General features: G+C 46.1%; 1 protein-coding gene across 1 annotated transcript in view; it reads left to right on the top strand.

Annotated features, from left to right (window-relative positions):
• The window catches only part of LOC146784501 (zinc metalloproteinase-disintegrin-like VLAIP-B), a 3,966,015-nt gene that overhangs the window by 586,600 nt on the left and 3,357,545 nt on the right, over positions 1-21,870 (top strand). The window lies entirely within an intron of this gene.

Raw genomic sequence — 21,870 nt, 5'->3', positions numbered from 1 at the left:
GCTTAGTGGTGAGTACCAGTGTCTGAGTGTGCACGCATTGGTCCCCGTGTGGCATGCGTTGTGATGTGTGTCTCCACCTGCATGTATGGCACGTGACTCAGAGGTGTGTGTGGGTGTGTCACCGGAGTGATGGTGCCAGTGATGGTAGTATTTCCCCAGTCATTATAATGACCTAGCATGTTGTCATCCATACATGTGTCGAGTAAATGCACATGCAAGTGGCTGTGCTTTTTGTGGCTGACTTCTTGTGTGTCTCTCTTCCCCAGGTACCTGCACATGCCGTCTGCTGGTTGCATCGTTGTGGCACTGCTATTCATCATGGACATGACATCGTGGGCTGACTCAGCGTTACAGGCACGGACACGTTTGGAAGTCTCCATGGGGTAAGGGATGCATCTGGGGTGTATTGGGTGTGGCAGTTGTTCACGATGTATGCACACTGCCCCTGTCGATGTGTTGTTCCTCTGCAGCCATGTCGCATCCCCATGGGACACGACATGCAGCTGTGTACACCTGAATAGATGGTCTGCCTGGTTGACAGGCATCAGTGATGGGATAGGGGATTGTGATGATGGCATCAATGTGTGTGACACTGCCCTCGGCCACATACGGTTAGCATTGGCTGGACATGGTGTGGGACTTCGACATCAGCGGATCTATGGTGTATGGCAGGCTCTCTGTGTGCAGCTGTGGGTATTTAGCTGTTAGCCGACGCTTGTGTGCCAATTCCATGGCAAACACGCATGTGTGCTGCAGAAGGGGGGTGCCAGTGTTGGACCCACATGTTACTCCACATGATGTGTTCATGTGTACTTCGAGTGGCCTCTGCAATCCCGAATACATGTCTAATAAAGGTGTCCCTATGCCTCCAAGGTGCCTCTTCTCAGTCAATGCTGGTGTGTTGCCACGGTGCATCCTGCATGTCTGGCATGTTATTCCCTGATTGTGGCTATGTGTCAATGTGTCGAGTTGCAAGATGCAAGCTGTGTGTGTGGGCTGAGACTGTGTATTGGGCATGATGTCCATGACTGTGTTGGTATTGTGACATGTGCCATCCCCATGCATCCAACGTTGGCCAGGCCCCCATTCTCGGCATCCACCGGACTCCGGCTTGCAGGACATGGTTCTGCCACCTGTCTACACATGCCTGGGTGCCCCCCAGGACACTGGACTGGATCCCTGACCACTGCGCATGACAGTTGCTGTACTCAATGTGTGTGTCAGCACGGTTGTTCGGCAACCCCCTCAGCTGGTTGGGCCCATCACGGGTGTGTATGTCTGTCTTGCCTAATACACTGTGACCCATGTGTCCTGTGCCAGACTCAGGCCCCAGGGTGTGGATGGTTGAAGACAAAAGATGACTCAGGCATGTTTAGACTTTACAAGACACATGTTACTTAATAATGCTACCAGCAGGCATCTACTCATCATAGTGTGATTTATTAGTGGGGGGGGGGGGGCAAAGTAAGGGTCTTTCCGGGATGTTTGAATCCAAAGTTCAGTAGGGGAGTTGGGGTCCTTGCCATTGGAAATCCTCAGAGTCCATGCCACAGTCTTTGTCAACATTGGTCAGCCAGTGACCAGCAGGGCCATGTGGCAGAGAATGCCTCTTGATGCTGTGATGCTGTTGCTCCAGTGGGCCAGGTGCCAGGCCAGGTGTCCTGGGAGATGGTGATGTAGCAGCCACCCTCACGGTCCTTTCCGTGGACGACCCGGCCTCCTGCGGGGAACCTCACCAGCAGGCCGTGACGACGTCTGGGATGCTCCGTCGGATGTTTCCTCCTCCTCCTCCTGATCCCTCCCTGTGGGTGGTGATGTTCTCCGCCTTCTGGCACAGGGAGGGTCGGCCATGGTGTCGGCCATCCGACGGAGTGTAGCGTGAATCCCCTGGAATGCCGTCACTTGCTCAGCCTGTCTGTCCTCCATCCTCCGTTGGTGTTGCAGTTGACAGGCATGTTGCTGGGCCTGCTGGGTCTTTATCTCATCGAGGCTCCCCTTGATCTCATTGAGGGTGGACACAACCTGGGCCATGCCCGTGGTGTCCTCCCGGTATGTGTCCAGGATGTTACGGACATGGGACAATGCGGGATCCCCAGCCAACTGGTCAGGCTCGCGCCTCCGCCGTCCTCCACTCCCACCACCCCTGCCCACTTGCGCCTGGCCTGCCCTTGTGGGCACATGGGGTCTCCGGGACCCCTGAGGGGTGGCATTGGCGTTGTCGCCTGCCTCCTCCTGGGTGCCCGGGACACCGTGTCCCTCCTGGCCAGCCTGGCTGCATTGTGGTGTTGGGGCAGGGATCCTGGGTGTCTCCTGGGATGTGGCAGGAGTGGGGGTGGTGGTTGGCACAGTTGTACCTGACGCAGGTGCTGCAGGTGGTTGGACACCAGAGGGGCCAGGTTGGTCGGGGTCGTCCGCAGAGTGGTGAGAGTGGTCGCTGCCGGTGGGATCGGGCTCCTGCAGATCCAGGTCCTGTGAGTGTTCCCCCCCAGTGTTGGGGGGTGCACCACGACGTTGACCTGTGTGTGAGAGAGACAATGTTAATTTTTGTCCATGCAACATCCATGTTTCATCATTTTCAAAGTTGGCACATTTCCTCTTGGAATTAGGATTGGTCTTGCATTCCACTCACAGTGCACTTGTGCATGGGTGTGTCCCTTGGGCACCACTTTGGCCCCTTTAACTATGTGTGGCACAGTCTTACTTGCTGCGTCAAGTGTGACTGCAGTCAGCAGTGGAGTGGGCAGGTGTGGCGAGCCATGCACTGTACATGTGCACATGGAGTGGATCCACACACTTATATGATCCAGGTAGCTGTCCTTGTGCTCGTGAACAGGTTGTGACATGGCCATGTGTTTTGCCATGGTGAAGAGGGGGGCTTCTGGCACTGGCCACCCTTGTCTACATGCACGCAGTCTACCTGCTGACGAGCAGACATTCACACACGCAACACGGCTGATTGGCTCTCCCTGTGTCTCGCTCCCTCTGTGTCCCCCTCTCCCTCCCTCCGTGTGTCAGCCTCCTCCCTCTGTCCGTCTCCCTCCCTCTCTGTCCCCCTCTCCCTCCATCTCTGTCCCCCTCTCCCTCCATCTCTGTCCCCCTCTCCCTCCATCTCTGTCCCCCTCTCCCTCCCTCTCAGTCCCCCTCTCCCTCCCTCCGTGTGTCAGCCTCCTCCCTCTGTCCGTCTCCCTCCCTCTCTGTCCCCCTCTCCCTCCATCTCTGTCCCCCTCTCCCTCCATCTCTGTCCCCCTCTCCCTCCCTCTCTGTCCCCCTCTCCCTCCATCTCTGTCCCCCTCTCCCTCCATCTCTGTCCCCCTCTCCCTCCATCTCTGTCCCCCTCTCCCTCCCTCTCAGTCCCCCTCTCCCTCCCTCTGTGTGTCAGCCTCCTCCCTCTGTCCGTCTCCCTCCCTCTCTGTCCCCCTCTCCCTCCATCTCTGCCCCCTCTCCCTCCCTCTCTGTCCCCCTCTCCCTCCATCTCTGTCCCCCTCTCCCTCCATCTCTGTCCCCCTCTCCCTCCATCTCTGTCCCCCTCTCCCTCCCTCTCAGTCCCCCTCTCCCTCCCTCCGTGTGTCAGCCTCCTCCCTCTGTCCGTCTCCCTCCCTCTCTGTCCCCCTCTCCCTCCATCTCTGTCCCCCTCTCCCTCCCTCTCTGTCCCCCTCTCCCTCCATCTCTGTCCCCCTCTCCCTCCATCTCTGTCCCCCTCTCCCTCCCTCTCAGTCCCCCTCTCCCTCCCTCCGTGTGTCAGCCTCCTCCCTCTGTCCGTCTCCCTCCCTCTCTGTCCCCCTCTCCCTCCCTCCGTGTGTCACCCTCTGTCACCTCGGCCCAGCTTCCTGGGCACACACTGTTAGCAGATCTTTGAGTGGCCCTTGGATTGTTGATGTGAGTTTGTTTCTGATCTCCAGGCACCCATTGGGTGTAGTGTCTGTGTCTGTGCGCTGCTGCTGTGGTGGTGTGTGCTGCCACTCTTTCACAATGTTGGCTGTTCATTAGCTGCTGTCATGTGCAAAACAGTGCCTTCACCCCCATGTGTTGACGCAAGGCGTCCGCCATTTGCTGGCAAGTCATTCCTGTGTTGGGACACACTGTTTGTCTGGCTGTGACCTAGGCCATATGGGCAGAGGGCATTGTTGTCTGCTTCTGAGTTGCACTATGTGCTTTTTTGGGCCCAGCCTCCCGCCATCCGGGTTACCGTGTCATGTGTTGTTGTCTTCTGTGGCCTGTGACTTGACATTGTCCAGCTGGGTGCATGGGGCATGGTGGCAGCAGTGGCATGTGCGTGCTCATGGAGTGTGGTTGAGTCATGCGATGGCTTGTGGTGGTTGCGTGCCTGTTGGTGATTTTGGTTGTGGATGCCGTTCCCCCCTTGTGAGGTGCGTTGTTTGTGTACTCACCCGGGTCTCGGAGTCCTTCTAATCCTTCGACTGCCTCCACCGGCAGTATGGCCATCACCCTCTCCTCCCAGGGATGGTACTGTACGGGTCTGCGGGAGGGCCCTCCTCCGGTGGCGTTGGCCTGGTCGTGTTCATCCTGCCTCTTGGCTCGGACCCTCCTCCGCAGATCGTACCACCTGTTCTGGCATTCCTGCTTGGTCCGTCTGGTGTCCGCAACAGCATTCACAGCATCGACGATGGTCTGCCACATGGCAGTTTTTGCTGCCAGGCTGGTGCTTCTGACCAATGTTCCAAAGATCTGTGGCTCGACTCTGAGGATTTGATCAACAAGGACCTCCAATTCTCGGTTACTGAACTTTGGATTCTTGGTGGTGGGCATGGTGAGGGGTGTGGGTGGGGATGGTGGTGGGGGGGGGGTGGATGTTGGGGGGTGTGTGGATGGTTGTGTGTTTGTGTGTGTGAATGTGATGAGGGGGTGTTTGTGAGGGTGGTTGTGTGAAGGTGTGCAAGTGTAAGGTGTGGTGTAGCTTGTAGTGTGGTTCTGTGGTGTCTGGCAGCAGTGAGTCTGTTGCAAAGGCTCATGGTTTGTGTGTGTGGGCCCTTTTTATTGGTCCATTGGTGGGTGTGGCTGTGTTTGAATCTTGGGTGGGTTGGTTATAAGGAGTGGTGGTGTATTTGGCCTCTGTTTGTTTTTGGCAGTTGCAGGTCAGTGAATGTGTTGTTTTAGTGGTTGTTGGACATGTTTAGTGGCTTTGTGCCATTCGAATGGTGTATTCTTGTGTTGTTTTGTTTTGTCCTGGTTGTGTACGTGCGTTTTGAGCGTGTGTACGGTGTGTACATGGGCCATTTGGTTGTACGGTGCTGTCCTTGTGTGTGGGTTGGTACGACTCGTACATGCGGTGGTGATGTTGGGGCCTGGGGTGCGCTCCGTACTTAGGAGGTTGTGTTGGGGGTAGGACCGGAACGTACTGGGGTGTACATAGACGGTGGTACGACACGTACTGGGGTGGGGGTACACGGGGGTACGACACGTACTGGGGTGGGGGTATGACTGGAACGTACTGGGGTGTACATATACGGTGGTACTACACGTACTGGGGTGGGGGTACGACTGGAACGTACTGGGGTGTACATAGACGGTGGTACGACACGTACTGGGGTGGGGGTAGGACTGGAACGTACTGGGGTGTACATAGACGGTGGTACGACACGTACTGGGGTGGGGGTAGGACTGGAACGTACTGGGGTGTACATAGACGGTGGTACGACACGTACTGGGGTGGGGGTACACGGGGGTACGACACGTACTGGGGTGGGGGTACGACTGGAACGTACTGGGGTGTACATAGACGGGGGTACGACACGTACTGGGGTGGGGGTACGACTGGAACGTACTGGGGTGTACATAGACGGGGGTACGACACGTACTGGGGTGGGGGTAGGACTGGAACGTACTGGGGTGTACATAGACGGTGGTACGACACGTACTGTGGTGGGGGTACGACTGGAACGTACTGGGGTGTACATAGACGGTGGTACGACACGTACTGGGGTGTACATAGACGGTGGTACGACACGTACTGGGGTGGGGGTAGGACTGGAACGTACTGGGGTGTACATAGACGGTGGTACGACACGTACTGGGGTGGGGGTAGGACTGGAACGTACTGGGGTGTACATAGACGGTGGTACGACACGTACTGGGGTGGGGGTAGGACTGGAACGTACTGGGGTGTACATAGACGGTGGTACGACACGTACTGGGGTGGGGGTACACGGGGGTACGACACGTACTGGGGTGGGGGTACGACGAACGTACTGGGGTGTACATAGACGGGGGTACGACACGTACTGGGGTGGGGGTACGACTGGAACGTACTGGGGTGTACATAGACGGGGGTACGACACGTACTGGGGTGGGGGTAGGACTGGAACGTACTGGGGTGTACATAGACGGTGGTACGACACGTACTGGGGTGGGGGTACGACTGGAACGTACTGGGGTGTACATAGACGGTGGTACGACACGTACTGGAGTGTACATAGACGGTGGTACGACACGTACTGGGGTGGGGGTAGGACTGGAACGTACTGGGGTGTACATAGACGGTGGTACGACACGTACTGGGGTGTGGGTACACGGGGATACGACACGTACTGGGGTGTGGGTACGACTGGAACGTACTGGGGTGTACATAGACGGTGGTACGACACGTACTGGGGTGTGGGTACACGGGGGTACGACACGTACTGGGGTGGGGGTATGACTGGAACGTACTGGGGTGTACATAGACGGGGGTACGACACGTACTGGGGTGTGGGTAGGACTGGAACGTACTGGGGTGTACATAGACGGTGGTACGACACGTACTGGGGTGGGGGTAGGACTGGAACGTACTGGGGTGTACATAGACGGTGGCACGACACGTACTGGGGTGTGGGTACACGGGGGTACGACACGTACTGGGGTGGGGGTAGGACTGGAACGTACTGGGGTGTACATAGACGGTGGCACGACACGTACTGGGGTGGGGGTACGACTGGAACGTACTGGGGTGTACATAGACGGTGGTACGACACGTACTGGGGTGGGGGTACGACTGGAACGTACTGGGGTGTACATAGACGGTGGTACGACATGTACTGGGGTGGGGGTACGACTGGAACGTACTGGGGTGTACATAGACGGTGGTACGACACGTACTGGGGTGGGGGTACGACTGGAACGTACTGGGGTGTACATAGACGGTGGTACGACACGTACTGGGGTGGGGGTAGGACTGGAACGTACTGGGGTGTACATAGACGGTGGTACGACACGTACTGGGGTGGGGGTACGACTGGAACGTACTGGGGTGTACATAGACGGTGGTACGACACGTACTGGGGTGGGGGTACGACTGGAACGTACTGGGGTGTACATAGACGGTGGTACGACACGTACTGGGGTGTGGGTACACGGGGGTATGACACGTACAGGTGTGGGGGTAGGACTCGGACGTACTGGGGTGTACCTAGACGGGTGGGGGTGTACATACACGGGGGGTACGTGTCGGACGTACGGGGGCTGGGGGGAGTGTTGGGCGCGTATGCGGGCACATGTCTCCATGGTTGCTGTAGGAGTTCGGTGCGGACGGTGTTTTTTCCATACGGTTGTAACCTCGGACGCACGGGATGGATCGTGATTCCTCGGTCGGACTTGACTTTTCACGTTTGTACGGTAAATCGTCCGTGGACGTGTCGGACACATTTTCCGACCCGAGGACGTGTGGGGAAATATTCCCAATGCGGTTCGTATGGACTTTTTACCATGCGAATCGTGATTGCCAGTTCGTACGGCACTTGTACGATTCGTACGGTAAAAAGACCGGATACGAGTCGCACAGGGGAATTTTTTACCGGATCGTGATCGGCACCTTAGTGTTTATATAGCCTCTTTTTGGAATATCAATTCATTGTATATGTACCCTCTATCCTCAATGTCCAATCAGGGTTGTATAATGGTTTCCCAATCCTCTCTACTGTTTAACCCATTTCTAATGGTGTCAAACTTGATCATAAACCACTGTTCCTGCTTTTGTTCTACGCTGTATACAGTTCCCCTTTCTCTTCTGCTCCATAATCTTTTCCAGAACTACCCACCTCAATTCATTAGTGTTGTGGTCCTTCTCTCTCCAGTGATTCACAAGAGGGGCATTTTCTTTGCTAGTATTAATGGCTGATTTATGTTCACCTATACTGATTCTCAACTCTCTTCCTGTTTCCCCTATATATCCATACCCACATGGGCAGAGAATAAGGTACACAAGATTTTTACTCCTACAGTTGTTTAAAGCTTTAATTTCATATTTGGAGGAGTTTAAAGTTATTTATTTTATGACCAGACACTGGTTACATACACTACAACTGCCAAATTTGTTATTCCCCCTCACCCTGCTACCGAGTATAGTTTGTTGGGTCTCGGTCATATCTTCTCTATACGTATGGACCAAAGTGCTACGGAGGTTTTTATTCTTTCTGTAAGCAAATAGTGGTTTTGGCAGAGTGACTTCTGTTCCATCGTTAAGAATTTTCCAGTTGTGATTAAATATGTTTTTCACTTTGTTGCTTATACCAGAAAATTGGCTCACCATACCTATTTTATCCATAGTTTTTTCCCTTTTCTGATTTTCAAGGAGACTCTCCCTATCATAGAATCTGGCTCTTTTTACGGAGTGATTAATACGTCTCTTGGGATAACCCCTATCTCTAAATCTCGTCTTAGTTTCTTCAGCATGTTTGTAAAAGTCCTCTACAGATGTACAGTTTCTTCTTAGCCGGAGAAACTCACCAAAGGGTATACTGTCTTTTTGGCTTCTTGGGTGATAGCCATTATAGTGAAGTAAAGTATTGTGATCAGTTTCCTTTTTAAATAGTTCCACTGCTAATTGTCCTTCCTCCTGCTTGATGCTGGTATCTAGAAAGTTTACTTTGTCATTGATGTACTGTGCTGTGAAGTTCAGATTCCTATCACCAAGGTTAATCCATTCCAAGAAGTCTTCTAGTTCTAACTCTGGGCCCGTCCAGATAAAAAAAATATCATCTATGAACCGGACCCAGTTGCGTATGTTTTCATAAAAAGGACTCACTTCATTGTATATGTGCGTTTCCTCAAACATACTGACATATATACATGCCAGGCTCGGCGCACATGTGGCTCCCATACTGGTAACTTTACGTTGAATATATAGATCTTGTTTGAATAAAAATATATTGTTCAGAAGTACCATTGACACACATTTGAGGATAAACTCCTTATTAGCACCAATAATTTCAGTTGTTTCTAGCAGGTTCTTGATGACTTCTATGGTGTCTTCCTGGGGAATATTAGTATATAGTGCTTCTATATCTAGAGTCACCATAAATTCCCTTGCGCTGTTGAATGGGATCCCCTCTATTTTGGAGATCATATCCTTGGTGTCATTTATGTAGGATTTTTGTTTCTGCACTATCGGTTTAAGGAATCTATCTGCAAACTTACTCAATGGTTCCAATAGTGAATCTATGGACGCAACAATTGGCCTTAAAGGAGGATTGTTTAAGCATTTATGGATTTTAGGCAACCCATAAAATGCTGGCGTTTTAGGGTGGCTGATATTTCAAAACTTATATTCTTCCTCACTGATCACATCATTATTTTTAGCTGTCATCAAGAGATAATCTACCTCTTTCTTTAGATCTGTTAATTTAGATTGTGATACCTTTGAGTAATGTCTTTCATTCGAAAGGAGTTCTAGTGCCCTACGCTCATAGTCTTTGGTATCGAACACTACTACTCCCCCCCCCTTTATCTGCTGGCTTTATGGTAATGGTTTTGTCTTTTGAAAGTGAATCAATTGCCTCTCTTTGTATTTTAGATATATTGTGTATTGGAAATTGTTTTTCAGTAAGAAGATTCCCCACTTCCATCTTAACCATTGCTTCAAAAATGTCCACATTTTTTCCCACCATGCCTAAATTTGGGGTAAATGTAGATTTAGCTCTAAGGCCGTAATCGTTGGGTGCCTCTCTATCCGGTCTATTCTCAAAAAACCTACGGAGGCGTACTTTCCTGAAAAATGCCCTAAGGTCCTTTTCCATCTGAAATTTGTTTATTCCTGACGTGGGGACAAAGTTAAAACCCATTCCCAATATTTCCTCCTCTGTTCTATTTAATTGTCTGCTTGAAAGATTTATAATAGGGGTCTGTCTTATTTCCAATATTTTTTGTTTCTTGTCCTCATGTATTCTTGTGGGGATGCATTCCTTTGATATTCCCCCCCCCCCTGGAATCTCATAGGGGTGCTCCTTCCTCTGTTTGAGAATCCCCTTTGGGGTCCTTGTTGGCTTTGTTTTAAGAACCCTGTTCCCTTGAACTAGTTTGGGTCATCTCTCTTTTTGTCAAACTACATGTACGGCCATTCCGGCTGGAGATCAATTCTTTCTCTACTAGAGAGTGGATACACTGAAAACCTTTGGGTTCAGTGAAGAACAGCTCAATAAAATAATGAGCTCTAATAAAAGCGGACACAATATCATGGTAATCCCCAATGGAGGAGAAAAATGGAATCAGCTTATAAATCTAAAAAAGAAAGTAATCAGAACAGAGCTCCATGCTGATTTCATGGTGGAGTATGTTAGATCTGGCACTATACCTTTTGGTAGGTAGGTATACTTTATTTAGATATAAAAATATCTTTAAAAGGTCACCTCAAAGTTACGCAGCAAAACATTTTTAAAAAAAACCTTGACATAAAAACAGTAGTTAATGGAAACTTCATAGTACAATAAAAAACTTCTCCAATCTATCAATGGAAAAGGACTTAGTGTGCAAAGTACAATGACCAGTTTAACATTTAAAATGCATTTAGATTCAGGTCTTTGACAAGGACCATAAGTGCAAACCATGGACCGTAAAATGACAGCCAATTGTGCAAGTCAACAATTCAATAAAAAGATATAAGCAGCAGTTAAGAAATCACAGGATAAAAATGGAATAGCTCTTAAACAAGCATAAAAACGAACCGGCCCATAACTACTTAAAAGAGCAGTAAGCATTTCGTAAGAAAATTGTAACAGCGATGTTTAGAACTGTGTTTTCTGGCATTAATGCTGCAATGATTGCTTGTCTGCAGGATCGGATTCCCAGCCTGTTCCACTCAGTTTTCAGTTTACGTCTGCGTTGTTACAATACCTATAGGCCTCCAGGTTCGGAATGAACCAGGTTTATTTGTCTACAATAGAACATTTCTAGAGACCTGGATGTTTGTTTCCAATCGCTGCAGTAGAGATTGGATGTTACTAATCATTGAGACAGCTCAGCAGACTATTCTGATAGAAAAGAGAGAAATAGAAGATCTAGAAAAGAACTTACATGAGAAGAATGCCCTAGAGGATGCCAAGAAAAATATCGATGAGATCAATCAAGACATGCATGGGTATTATGAATATCTTACCAATAGAAAAACTTTAAAACTTAAAAGGGATATAAATAGATCCAGCCATGAGGTGGTTTATCCCTTTTTAAAGAAAGAATACTATACAGAAAAACAAAAATCAAGCTGGGACAGACAACCCAGGGGGAGATTCTTTCAAAGAAGACCTAAACATGTCAACTTCTCGGATACCTCAGAAAGTAGTGGAGATGAAGAGAACCAAAATAGAGATGAGGGTAATCGTCAAAATCAAGATAGAGAATATGATGATTTTTTAGGGCAACGCCAACAAAGACCCCAAAGGGGATTCTCACACAGAGGAAGGAGCACCCCTATGAGATTCCGGGGGGGAGGGACCCTCCCATGCAGGAATATCAAAGGAATGCACCCCCACAAGAATACATGAGGACAAGAAACAAAAAATATTGGAAATAAGACAGACCCCTATTATAAATCTTTTAAACAGACAATTAAATAGAACAGAGGAGGAAATATTGGGAATGGGTTTTAACTTTGTCCCCACGTCAGGAATAAACACATTTCAGATGGAAAAGGACCTTAGGGCATTTTTCCGGAAAGTACGCCTCCGTAGGTTTTTTGAGAATAGACCGGATAGAGAGGCACCCAACGAATCCGGCCTTAGAGCTAAATCTACATTTAACCCAAATTTAGGCATGGTGGGAAAAAATGTGGAAATTTTTGAAGCAATGGTTAAGATGGAAGTGGGGAATCTTCTTACTGAAAAACAATTTCCAATACACAATATATCTAAAATACAAAGAGAGGCAATTGATTCACTTTCAAAAGACAAAACCATTACCATAAAGCCAGCAGATAAAGGGGGGGGAGTAGTAGTGTTGGATACCAAAGACTATGAGCGTGGGGAACTAGAACTCCTGTCGAATGAAAGACATTACTCAAGGGTATCACAATATAAATTAACAGATCTAAAGAAAGAGGTAGATTATCTCTTGATGACAGCTAAAAATAATGATGTGATCAGTGAGGAAGAATATAAGTTTTTAAATATCAGCCACCCTAAAACGCCAGCATTTTATGGGTTGCCTAAAATCCATAAATGCTTAAACAATCCTCCTTTAAGGCCAATTGTTGCGTCCATAGATTCACTATTGGAACCATTGAGTAAGTTTGCAGATAGATTCCTTAAACCGATAGTGCAGAAACAAAAATCCTACATAAAAGACACCAAGGATATGATCTCCAAAATAGAGGGGATCCCATTCAACAGCGCAAGGGAATTTATGGTGACTCTAGATATAGAAGCACTATATACTAATATTCCCTAGGAAGACACCATAGAAGTCATCAAGAACCTGCTAGAAACAACTGAAATTATTGGTGCTAATAAGGAGTTTATCCTCAAATGTGTGTCAATGGTACTTCTGAATAATATCTTTTTATTCAAACAAGATTTATATATTCAACGTAAAGGTACCAGTATGGGAGCCACATGTGCGCCGAGCCTGGCATGTATATATGTCAGTATGTTTGAGGAAACGCACATATACAATGAAGTGAGTCCTTTTTATGAAAACATACGCAACTGGGTCCGGTTCATAGATGATATTTTTTTTTAATCTGGATGGGCCCAGAGTTAGAACTAAAAGACTTCTTGGAATGGATTAACCTTGGTGATAGGAATCTGAACTTCACAGCACAGTACAGCAATAACAAAGTAAACTTTCTAGATATCAGCATCAAGCAGGAGGAAGGACAATTAGCAGTGGAACTATTTAAAAAGGAAATTGATCGCAATACTTTACTTCACTAAAATAGCTATCACCTAAGAAGCCAAAAAGACAGTATACCCTTTGTACGCTTTAGTGAGTTTCTCCGGCTAAGAAGAAACTGTACATCTGCAGAGGACTTTTACAAACATGCTGAAGAAACTAAGATGACATTTAGAGATAGGGGTTATCCCAAGAGGCTCATTAATCACTCCCTAAAAAGAGCCAGATTCTATGATAGGGAGAGTCTCCTTGAAAATCAGAAAAGAGAAAAAACCATGGATAAAATAGTTATGGTGAGCCAATTTTCTGGTATAAGCAACAAAGTGAAAAACATAGTTAATCACAACCCGAAAATTCTTAACGATGGAACAGAAGTCACTCTGCCAAAACCACTATTTGCTTACAGAAAGAATAAAAACCTCCGTAGCACTTTGGTCCATACGTATAGAGAAGATATGACCGAGACCCAACAAACTATACTCGGTAGCAGGGCGAGGGGCAATAACAAATGTGGCAGTTGTAGTGTATGTAACCAGTGTCTGGTCACAAAAGAAATAACTTTAAACTCCTCCAAATATGAAATTAAAACTTTAAACAACTGTAGGAGTAAACATCTTGTGTACCTTATTCTCTGCCTATGTGGGTATGGATATATAGGGGAAACAGGAAGAGAGTTGAGAATCAGGATAGGTGAACATAAATCAGCCATTAATACTAGCAAAGAAAATGCCCCTCTTGTGAATCACTGGAGAGAGAAGGACCACAACGCAAATGAATTGAGGTGGGTAGTTCGGCAAAAGATTATGGAGCAGAAGAGAAAGGGGAACTGTATACAGCATAGAAAAAAGCAGGAACAGTGGTTTATGATCAAGTTTGATTGGGAAACCATTATACAAACCTGATTGGACATTGAGGATAGAGGGTACATATACAATGAAATGATAGTCCAAAAAGAGGCTATATAAACACTAAATGTGCAGGGAACAAATATACATAGGATTAAATTCAACATATCCCCTCGTTTCTGTAACTAATAAACATACTGTTGATTTCTGCATATTAGTACAATATAAAGTTTCAGGAATTTGTCCTACGATGTACTCTACCACATGTGTGCCTACATCTATACCACCTTAAAAGATGGCCGCTCCATATACGTTATGAAGTGGGACCAGAGAGCAACGATAATGTAGCATTAGAACAGCTCGTATAAAGATTGTCTTTTTTTTTTTCTTTTTTTCTTTTATTAAAAAAAACGTGGCATGTTTGGCCGTGCTTTAGAACTTAGCACGGTCACATAATTTTAACTTCTATTTTGAATACATATTGATCACGACTTGTTAATAGGATCCTGTTGCCAAGGGTAATAAGAGACTAGTTTGGCCATCACATTTTCATATTACGAACTCATCAAATAGTAGCTACATATGAGGTATGAGCCCTTTCAAAGATGGCGGCGAAAGCTGATCGTATACATAACACCGCAAACATAGAAAACGTCCGTCCCGTACCTCGGGTTTGAGCACCCAGAGGATTATGGATCTCTGATGAGGTCATAAAAGAAAGACATTCGGCCAAGACGGGCTCTTTATACCGAAAGCGAGGCGAGGAAGAAAAACACCGTTCAATAGCAAGGTAAGCATTGCAATGGCGTGCGAAGGAAACGAGATAACGCTAGCTTCTCCAAACTACTGGGGGACTGACTTGGAGAAAAACTTAGTATGAAGTCAGAAGGTGGCCTGAGACAATTAGGAGATATCTAGGTTATACTTGTAAATTAATATTGATAAACGTGGCAAGAACATGCTAGCATGAATGACAAATGGGGAAAATTAATAAGGCACCCCTAAAATAATTAAAAAAAGAATCCTTATATATTTTTAATGGCGAATAAGAAAGAAAGTTTTTCTGCAGATAAGGACATTAGTTGGTACAAATAGAGTTATTCGTTTATCCACAGATTGCCAAGCACAACCTGGACAGATACATCATAAATCTGCAAGGGGAAGAAAACAGTGCGGATAAAATTACCCTCGCCCATAATATCTTAAACCAAAACTTTTTCGAGGTAAGCCTGTAATTAATTTTTTGAGATATGACAAGCTTGAATGTAAGGGTAGATGATTATTTGAACATCATGCCCTGTTTATTCCGGCATTCCACATACGCGACCCCTAAAATATACGGCTGATGTGGAGACACCACCAAAATCAATAAACGTGGACAGTGTCAGTACGATATAAGATAAAGAAGAAGGGGATAAAGTCTGGAATGAGGAAATAAATCTAAGGTACTCATTTCAGTGAGAACACTAAAAAGAAGTGGTGAATTAAAAGAATGGCCATCCTGTTACCTATAATTATGTTATACTTTATATTTTTAGAAGCGGAATAGAGCATTGGGAAGATATAGGATAGGGCTACTTTAGTCCTAATACTGGTACATGACAGATGTCCCTTACGGTCAGTATTAAGTGTAGACCTTCAAAATAAATGGGATCAACATCAGTGTACTGTATGAGAGTGAGAGATGGATGTACTATTTAAAGTATAAATGTAAGGATGATTGGAGAGTGAGATTGATGTCTACAGATCTCATCTTGAAATGCAATGTAAACCTTTTTAGTAAAACTTCCTTTTAAGATAAACTGTATGATACATATGATGTTCATAACATGTGATATATAGGATGTTTTTTTAAAATTGTATTGGATGACTATGAGGGAACATTAGGATGTAAGTTAACACCTTCCTTCTTTGTATAATAGATATGATTTGCACCACAAGAAGATTTGTGACCCGATATCGTAATTTGTCCTGAAGAAGGTGGTAAAGCTTTTAGAGCTTATAGACCACCGAAACGCGTCGACGCTCCTGCTTTTTCGAATCCCAAATAGCGAGGGACTTTTAGATGATAAGGACATTTTTCCTTACTAAAAAGTGCCAGACAGATTCTATATAGCTTTGGGATCTAATACATTTCTTAACAGGAAATATTGATTGTCTGTAGTAAGTAGGGTTACAATAGGTTTTTGTGTCTATGATTGTTTAGGAACCATGTTGAAAGACACTGCTATGTATTAAATGACGAATCTTTTTATGTATTAATAACAATGTATTTTTTCAGAATTTTTTCGAAATTTTAAAAACAGTAAAATTTATTTTAACTGACAAAAGTGTATGCATTGCATTTCAGTCTGAATTGTATTTGGGTTTGGAATATGGTTGCCTGAGAGAGTGGAGAGTGATATATTGTGTTATGTAAGGATTGCACAAGAATCAACATTTCAGTTGTTTGAGTGTGTTCTCCAGGGATCTACCTCCTTGCTTAGTTGTTTTAAGAACCCTGTTCCCTGGAACTAGTTTGGGTCATCTCTCTTTTTGTCAAACTAGGTTCTCAACAGCCAGCTTTAATCAGGCCCTCCAGGTGGCCTGTAGATCACTAGATGAACGGATTACAGAGGCACTAGATAGAGTAGCCCCATGGTCCTCGAGTGCGCAAGGGAGACCATAAAAAACGGTACTATGGTTTGATGAGGAACTCAGGATAGCTAAGACTGGATGCAAACGTTTAGAACGAGTATGGAGGAAAGACTTTTCAGATCACAAGAAGACCGAATACAAAATCAGTCTAAAACATTATCACTCCCTCAAACGAAAACCTTGGGCCACCTACTACAGTGATATGATTGAGCAAGCTGAGAACTCTTCTAGAGAACTCTTCACAATTTTTAAAGAAATTTCTTCACTAGCCAGAACTACGGCTTTCAACAATAGTTCGGTGGATTCTTGCAATTTGGTAGCAGACTTCTTTGTGGAGAGGGTAGCAAGAATCTATTCTACCTTCCCGGATGAAGCACGTAATGGGAGTTCTGATAAGGAAGGGATGTCTAATTTGGAGAAAGGCAGACTTTCTCTGTGAATATGTTCTCCCCTCTTATGCCGACCTCAAAGGCATAGCCTTAAGTATTAAATCGGGCTTACCTAGGTGCCCCACTACTCCTAAAGTGTTGAGAGATAGCATTGAGATCATAGGACCATACATTAGGCACCTCATTGAACTCTCTTTTGTCTTGGGAGTGGTCTCAGAAAAGTGGAAAGAAGCAATTGTCCTTTCCATAAAAAAGAAGCCGAATGTGAGCGCGAGTCAGCTGGAGAACCTTCGACCGGTCTCACTCCTACCATATTTTGCGAAAATAGCTGAAAAAGTGGTCAATACACAATTGTTGGCCCACAGCTTATTACACCCTACACAATCAGGTTTTCGAGCAACTTACTCTACTGAATCTGCACTACTCCTGTCAACAGAAACTATCCGCAGACATGTAGATGAGGACCAGACGGTTGCCTTGGTCCTCCTGGCCCTAAGTGCTGCATTCAACACTGTTGCCCACCCATTACTCCTACAGTGCCTTAGTAAAGGCGGAGTGGCTGAACGGTCCCTAGAATGGCTGGGGTCCTTTTTACAGGATCGAAGCTTTCAGGTGTATCAGCGACCACACTATTCCAAAAGCATTACGCTGTCCCAAGGGGTCCCCCAACTCTCTATACTAAGCCCCACTCTCTTTAATCTCTATATCGCCCCAGTGGCGGAGATTATTGTCAAATATGGCATCAGCGTTGTGTCATACGCGGATGACACTCAACTGGTGGTCTCATTGACACACTTCCACGAAGAGGCAGCCACCTATTTCTCTACTTGTCTACAGGAACTGGCATCTTGGATGACTACTAACTGTTTAAAACTTAATGGCAATAAAATGGAGGTTCTAGTGGTGGGCAAAGCTCCCTCGATATGGTCCTCATCTTGGTGGCCGCCGACCCTGGGCCCTACTCCTTTCCCCAGCGATCAGGTTAAAAACCTAGGGATGTGGCTGGACACCAAGCTCTCTTTTGAGAATCACACCATATTGGTGGCCGGGAAATGTTGTGGAGTAATGAAAGGACTTCGGAAGACCTTGGATGTGCTTCCCGTGGCAGCTAGAAAAACCCTGGTCCATGCTCTAGTAACTTCCCACCTGGATTACGGAAACGCTCTATACCTGGGAGCAAGTAGCAAGTGTATGAAGAGACTTCAATGCATACAGTACGCGGCAGCCCACCGTGTTCTGATGCTGCCCAGGAGAGCTTCCTCCAAGAATGCCCTCATGGCTCTTCACTGGCTCCAGATTAAGGAGAGAATCCTTTTCAAGGCCCTGTGTGTCAGCCACCACATTCTACAGGGGAAAGGTCCAACCTATCTGCATATTCTACTGTCCCCCTTTACTCCAACCCGGCATCTCAGATCTTGGGGGACAGGACAGGTCAAAATCCTGATTATTAAAAGAGCAATATTGGGTGGCCAATCCTTCCGATATCTGGCGGCTAAGAAGTGGAATGACCTCCCCTTGGATCTCCGTTTGGAACCATGGGAATCGCTCTTTTGCAAAAGACTGAAAACATGGTTTTTCCGCCCATAGGTTCCCCTTTAAGATGGGTTACATAACTGCTTCTGACACGTCTTTATTAGCCACAACACGGGGACACACTAGTGAGTGTAACAATGCGCTTTATAAACTTGCTTATTATTAGCATCCTACTTGAATTTAGTTAGTTTGGAGTTAGAATAGTAATTTGTTCTGGATTAGCGTCCAGCAATTTCCCTTAATTTAGTTACCTTGGAGAAGGAATATTATATTTTGGGTTTAGTGTCCAGCACTTTCCCTAAATTTAGTTAGTTTGGAGTTGGAATAGTAATTTGTTCTGGTCTAGTATCCAGCACTTTCCCTGAATTTGGTTAGTTTGGAGTAGGAATAGTAATTTATTTTGGTTTAGTGTCTAACACTTTCCCTGAATTTATCTAGTTTGGAGTTGGAATATGTATTTATTTATTTAATTTATTGGATGCACAAATCATCCCGAAGGGATCTCTAGGTGCCATTGAAGAAGGGAACATATCGACACTGGAAAGGTTAGAGGTTACACAGCCAAGTTTTTTAGGTTTATTGAAGAGAGTGAAATAGGAACAGGCGCGTATGGACAAGGGCAGCTGGTTCCAGTGATGCGCCGGGAATGAAAAGGAGTGACACCCAAAATCTGGTTGTTCGAATACACTTGGGCGTAATAAAAATAGATCACTGGATCTAAGCTGCGGATAAGATTGTACGCCTGTAGTTTATTTTTACGGTAACAAGGTCCATTCCTGTGCAGAGTGTTGAAGACTAGACAGAGAAGTTTGAAAAGGGCACGTTTTTTAATCGATAACCAATCGAGGGAGCGCAACGTAGGTTATTATGGAGAGCAGGGGTGGAGGTTCAGGATGAGGCATGCAGCTGTGTTCTGCACCACCTGGAACCTGATAAGGAGGCTTTCATTTATACCCACCAGTAAGGCATTTCCGTAATCACTGTGGCTTATTATCAGAGCTCGGACTAGGGTTTTCCTGGCCTGTAGAGGGGTGCCACTGAAAGAATTTCTTAAGCATACGCATGAGTCCAAAGCAGGTTCTGGAAATACTTTTGACATGCTCACTCTTGGAGAGATTATCATCCAAGAGGACTCCTAGGTTCTTTTCATATTTTTTAGGGGTAGGTGGTAAATCAAGCTCTTGTGGCTACAGTCTGCCTACCAGACTGAGTGGAATTTCCCAAATAAAAGGATCTCTGTTTTACTCATGTTGAGCTGCAGAAAGTTTGCGGTCATCCATGATGCAATTTTTAGCAGACAATCCTTGAATTAAATTTTAGTAAGAGTCGGGTTATAATCCATAGTGATGACCAGTTGCGTTTCGTCTGCATAGGAGTTTTCAGAGCCACATGACCTAATAAGTTTTGCCTGGGAAGCCACATAAATGTTTAAAAGAGAGGGGCTGAGGATTGAACGCTGTGGCACCATTTTGTCCAAGACCCTGGGTTTGGATGAGTGGTTGCCCAACTGAACTGAATGGGTGTGCTCAGACAGAAAGTTCTCCATCCATTCCAAGGCTTTACCAGTGATACCGATCTCCCCTAATCTTTGCACTAGGATTTGATGAGAGATGGTATCAAATGACGCTGACAGATCCAAGAGAACCAGCAGCACTGAGGATCCCTGGTCTAAGGCGAGCTTACTGGTATCAGTGAATTCCATTAAGGCTGACTCTGTTCTATGAAATGCACGTAATCCTGACTGAGAGGAGTCCAGCAGGTAGTTGGATTCGAGAAAGGACACTAATTGTTGATTCTCTAAAGACTCTAGGATTTTAGATATGAAATGGAGTAGGAATATAGGTCTGTAGTTTGACATGTCCAGAGGGTCTGCGGTAGGTTTTTTAAGAAGAGGTTTGATGCATGCTGTCTTCCATTTATAGTGGCTGACTGAAGAGAGATATTACATAGGTCAGTATTTGAGGTGAGTAAAATAAGGGACAGAGTATTGATTATGTGAGGGGGGGCAAGGTCCGACGAAGAACCTGTTTTTATTGAGTTTAATCTGTCTGTATTTGATCCTCTATAACAGGATAGAAAAATTCAAGGGTGGAAGATTGAGGGTCAATCTTGACTTCCTGAGATTCCAGTCATAGATGTCATGTTATTTGCAAGGGAATTGTAGATATTGTTAATTTTTTGTTCAAAGTGCATAGCAAGATTATCGCAATTTAATTGGAAAGTGGGTATTATGGGATTTACGTTCCAGCTTCCTAACTACGGACTTCTCATTTTTTAGAGATTCGGAACAGTCATTTTTTCGGGTTTACTGTCCACCACTTTTACTGAATTTAGATACTGTAGAGTTGGAATAGTAATTTTTTCTTGTTTATTGTCTAGCATTTTTCCTGAATTAAGGGGCCAATTACGATGATGGTGAGACCGCCACCGACAGCCTGTCAGTGGTGGCCTCACTGCCATCGTTTGCATGTCTTCCACCCGCAATATTATAATAGCAAGCGGAAAGCGCAACCGCCAAGCATCCGACTGGCTCCTTGAGGCTGCCGTTGAGGTGGAGGGCCACACATTCCCTACAATGGTGGCGGAACTTACCTGGCACCACCGTAGGGATTATGATATCCCTCCCCCACCCCTGTTCATGGTGGTTAACCCGCCATGAACAGGGAGATGGAAAGGAACTTTAGGGGCCCGTAGCGGGTGCCCCTTTCACCCTAGCCCTAAGCTGTGGCCATGGTGCCTACCACACAGTGCAGAGATATGCGCAGTGTCCCTTTTTTGCATTGCGGTGGGTGCTGCAGCCAACAGCACCCACCACAATGCAAAATATTGGCTTTGCGACCGCCATGGTGGCGGTCGCATTCTAATGCCTACTGCGGGACCGCTGACAGCCTATCGGGCGGTCCCCACCATCCTAATCAGGCCCTAAGTTAGATTAGAGTAGGAATAGTAATTTAGTATGGTGTAATATCCAGCACTTTTCCTGAATTTAGTTAGGTTGGGTTAGGAATGGTAATTTTTTATGCTTAAGTGTCCACAACTTTCCCTGAGTTTACTTAGTGTGGAGAAGGAATAGTAAATTTGTGTGATTTCATATGTAGGTAATTTATATTTACCGATTCTTAAATACCGAATTTTACCGATTCGGTATTTATGAATCGGTAAATATAAAGTAGGTAAAAAATCGGTAAATTTTACCGATTCGGTAATATTCGGTATTACTGATTCGGTATTAACTGAATCGGTAATAAGGAATACCTTCCTATTCATTCCTATGGGCCTGGAGGCTTATAGGAATGAATGGGAAGCCATTGACTATTACCGATTCGGTAAATACCGATTCGGTAATAGGGGGAGCAGATTCAAGGGTGGCAGGG

Source organism: Triturus cristatus, chromosome 11 (assembly GCF_964204655.1).
Source record: "Triturus cristatus chromosome 11, aTriCri1.1, whole genome shotgun sequence".
In the NCBI taxonomy this organism is placed as follows: domain Eukaryota; kingdom Metazoa; phylum Chordata; class Amphibia; order Caudata; family Salamandridae; genus Triturus; species Triturus cristatus.
This window is presented reverse-complemented; position numbering and strand designations above follow the sequence as displayed.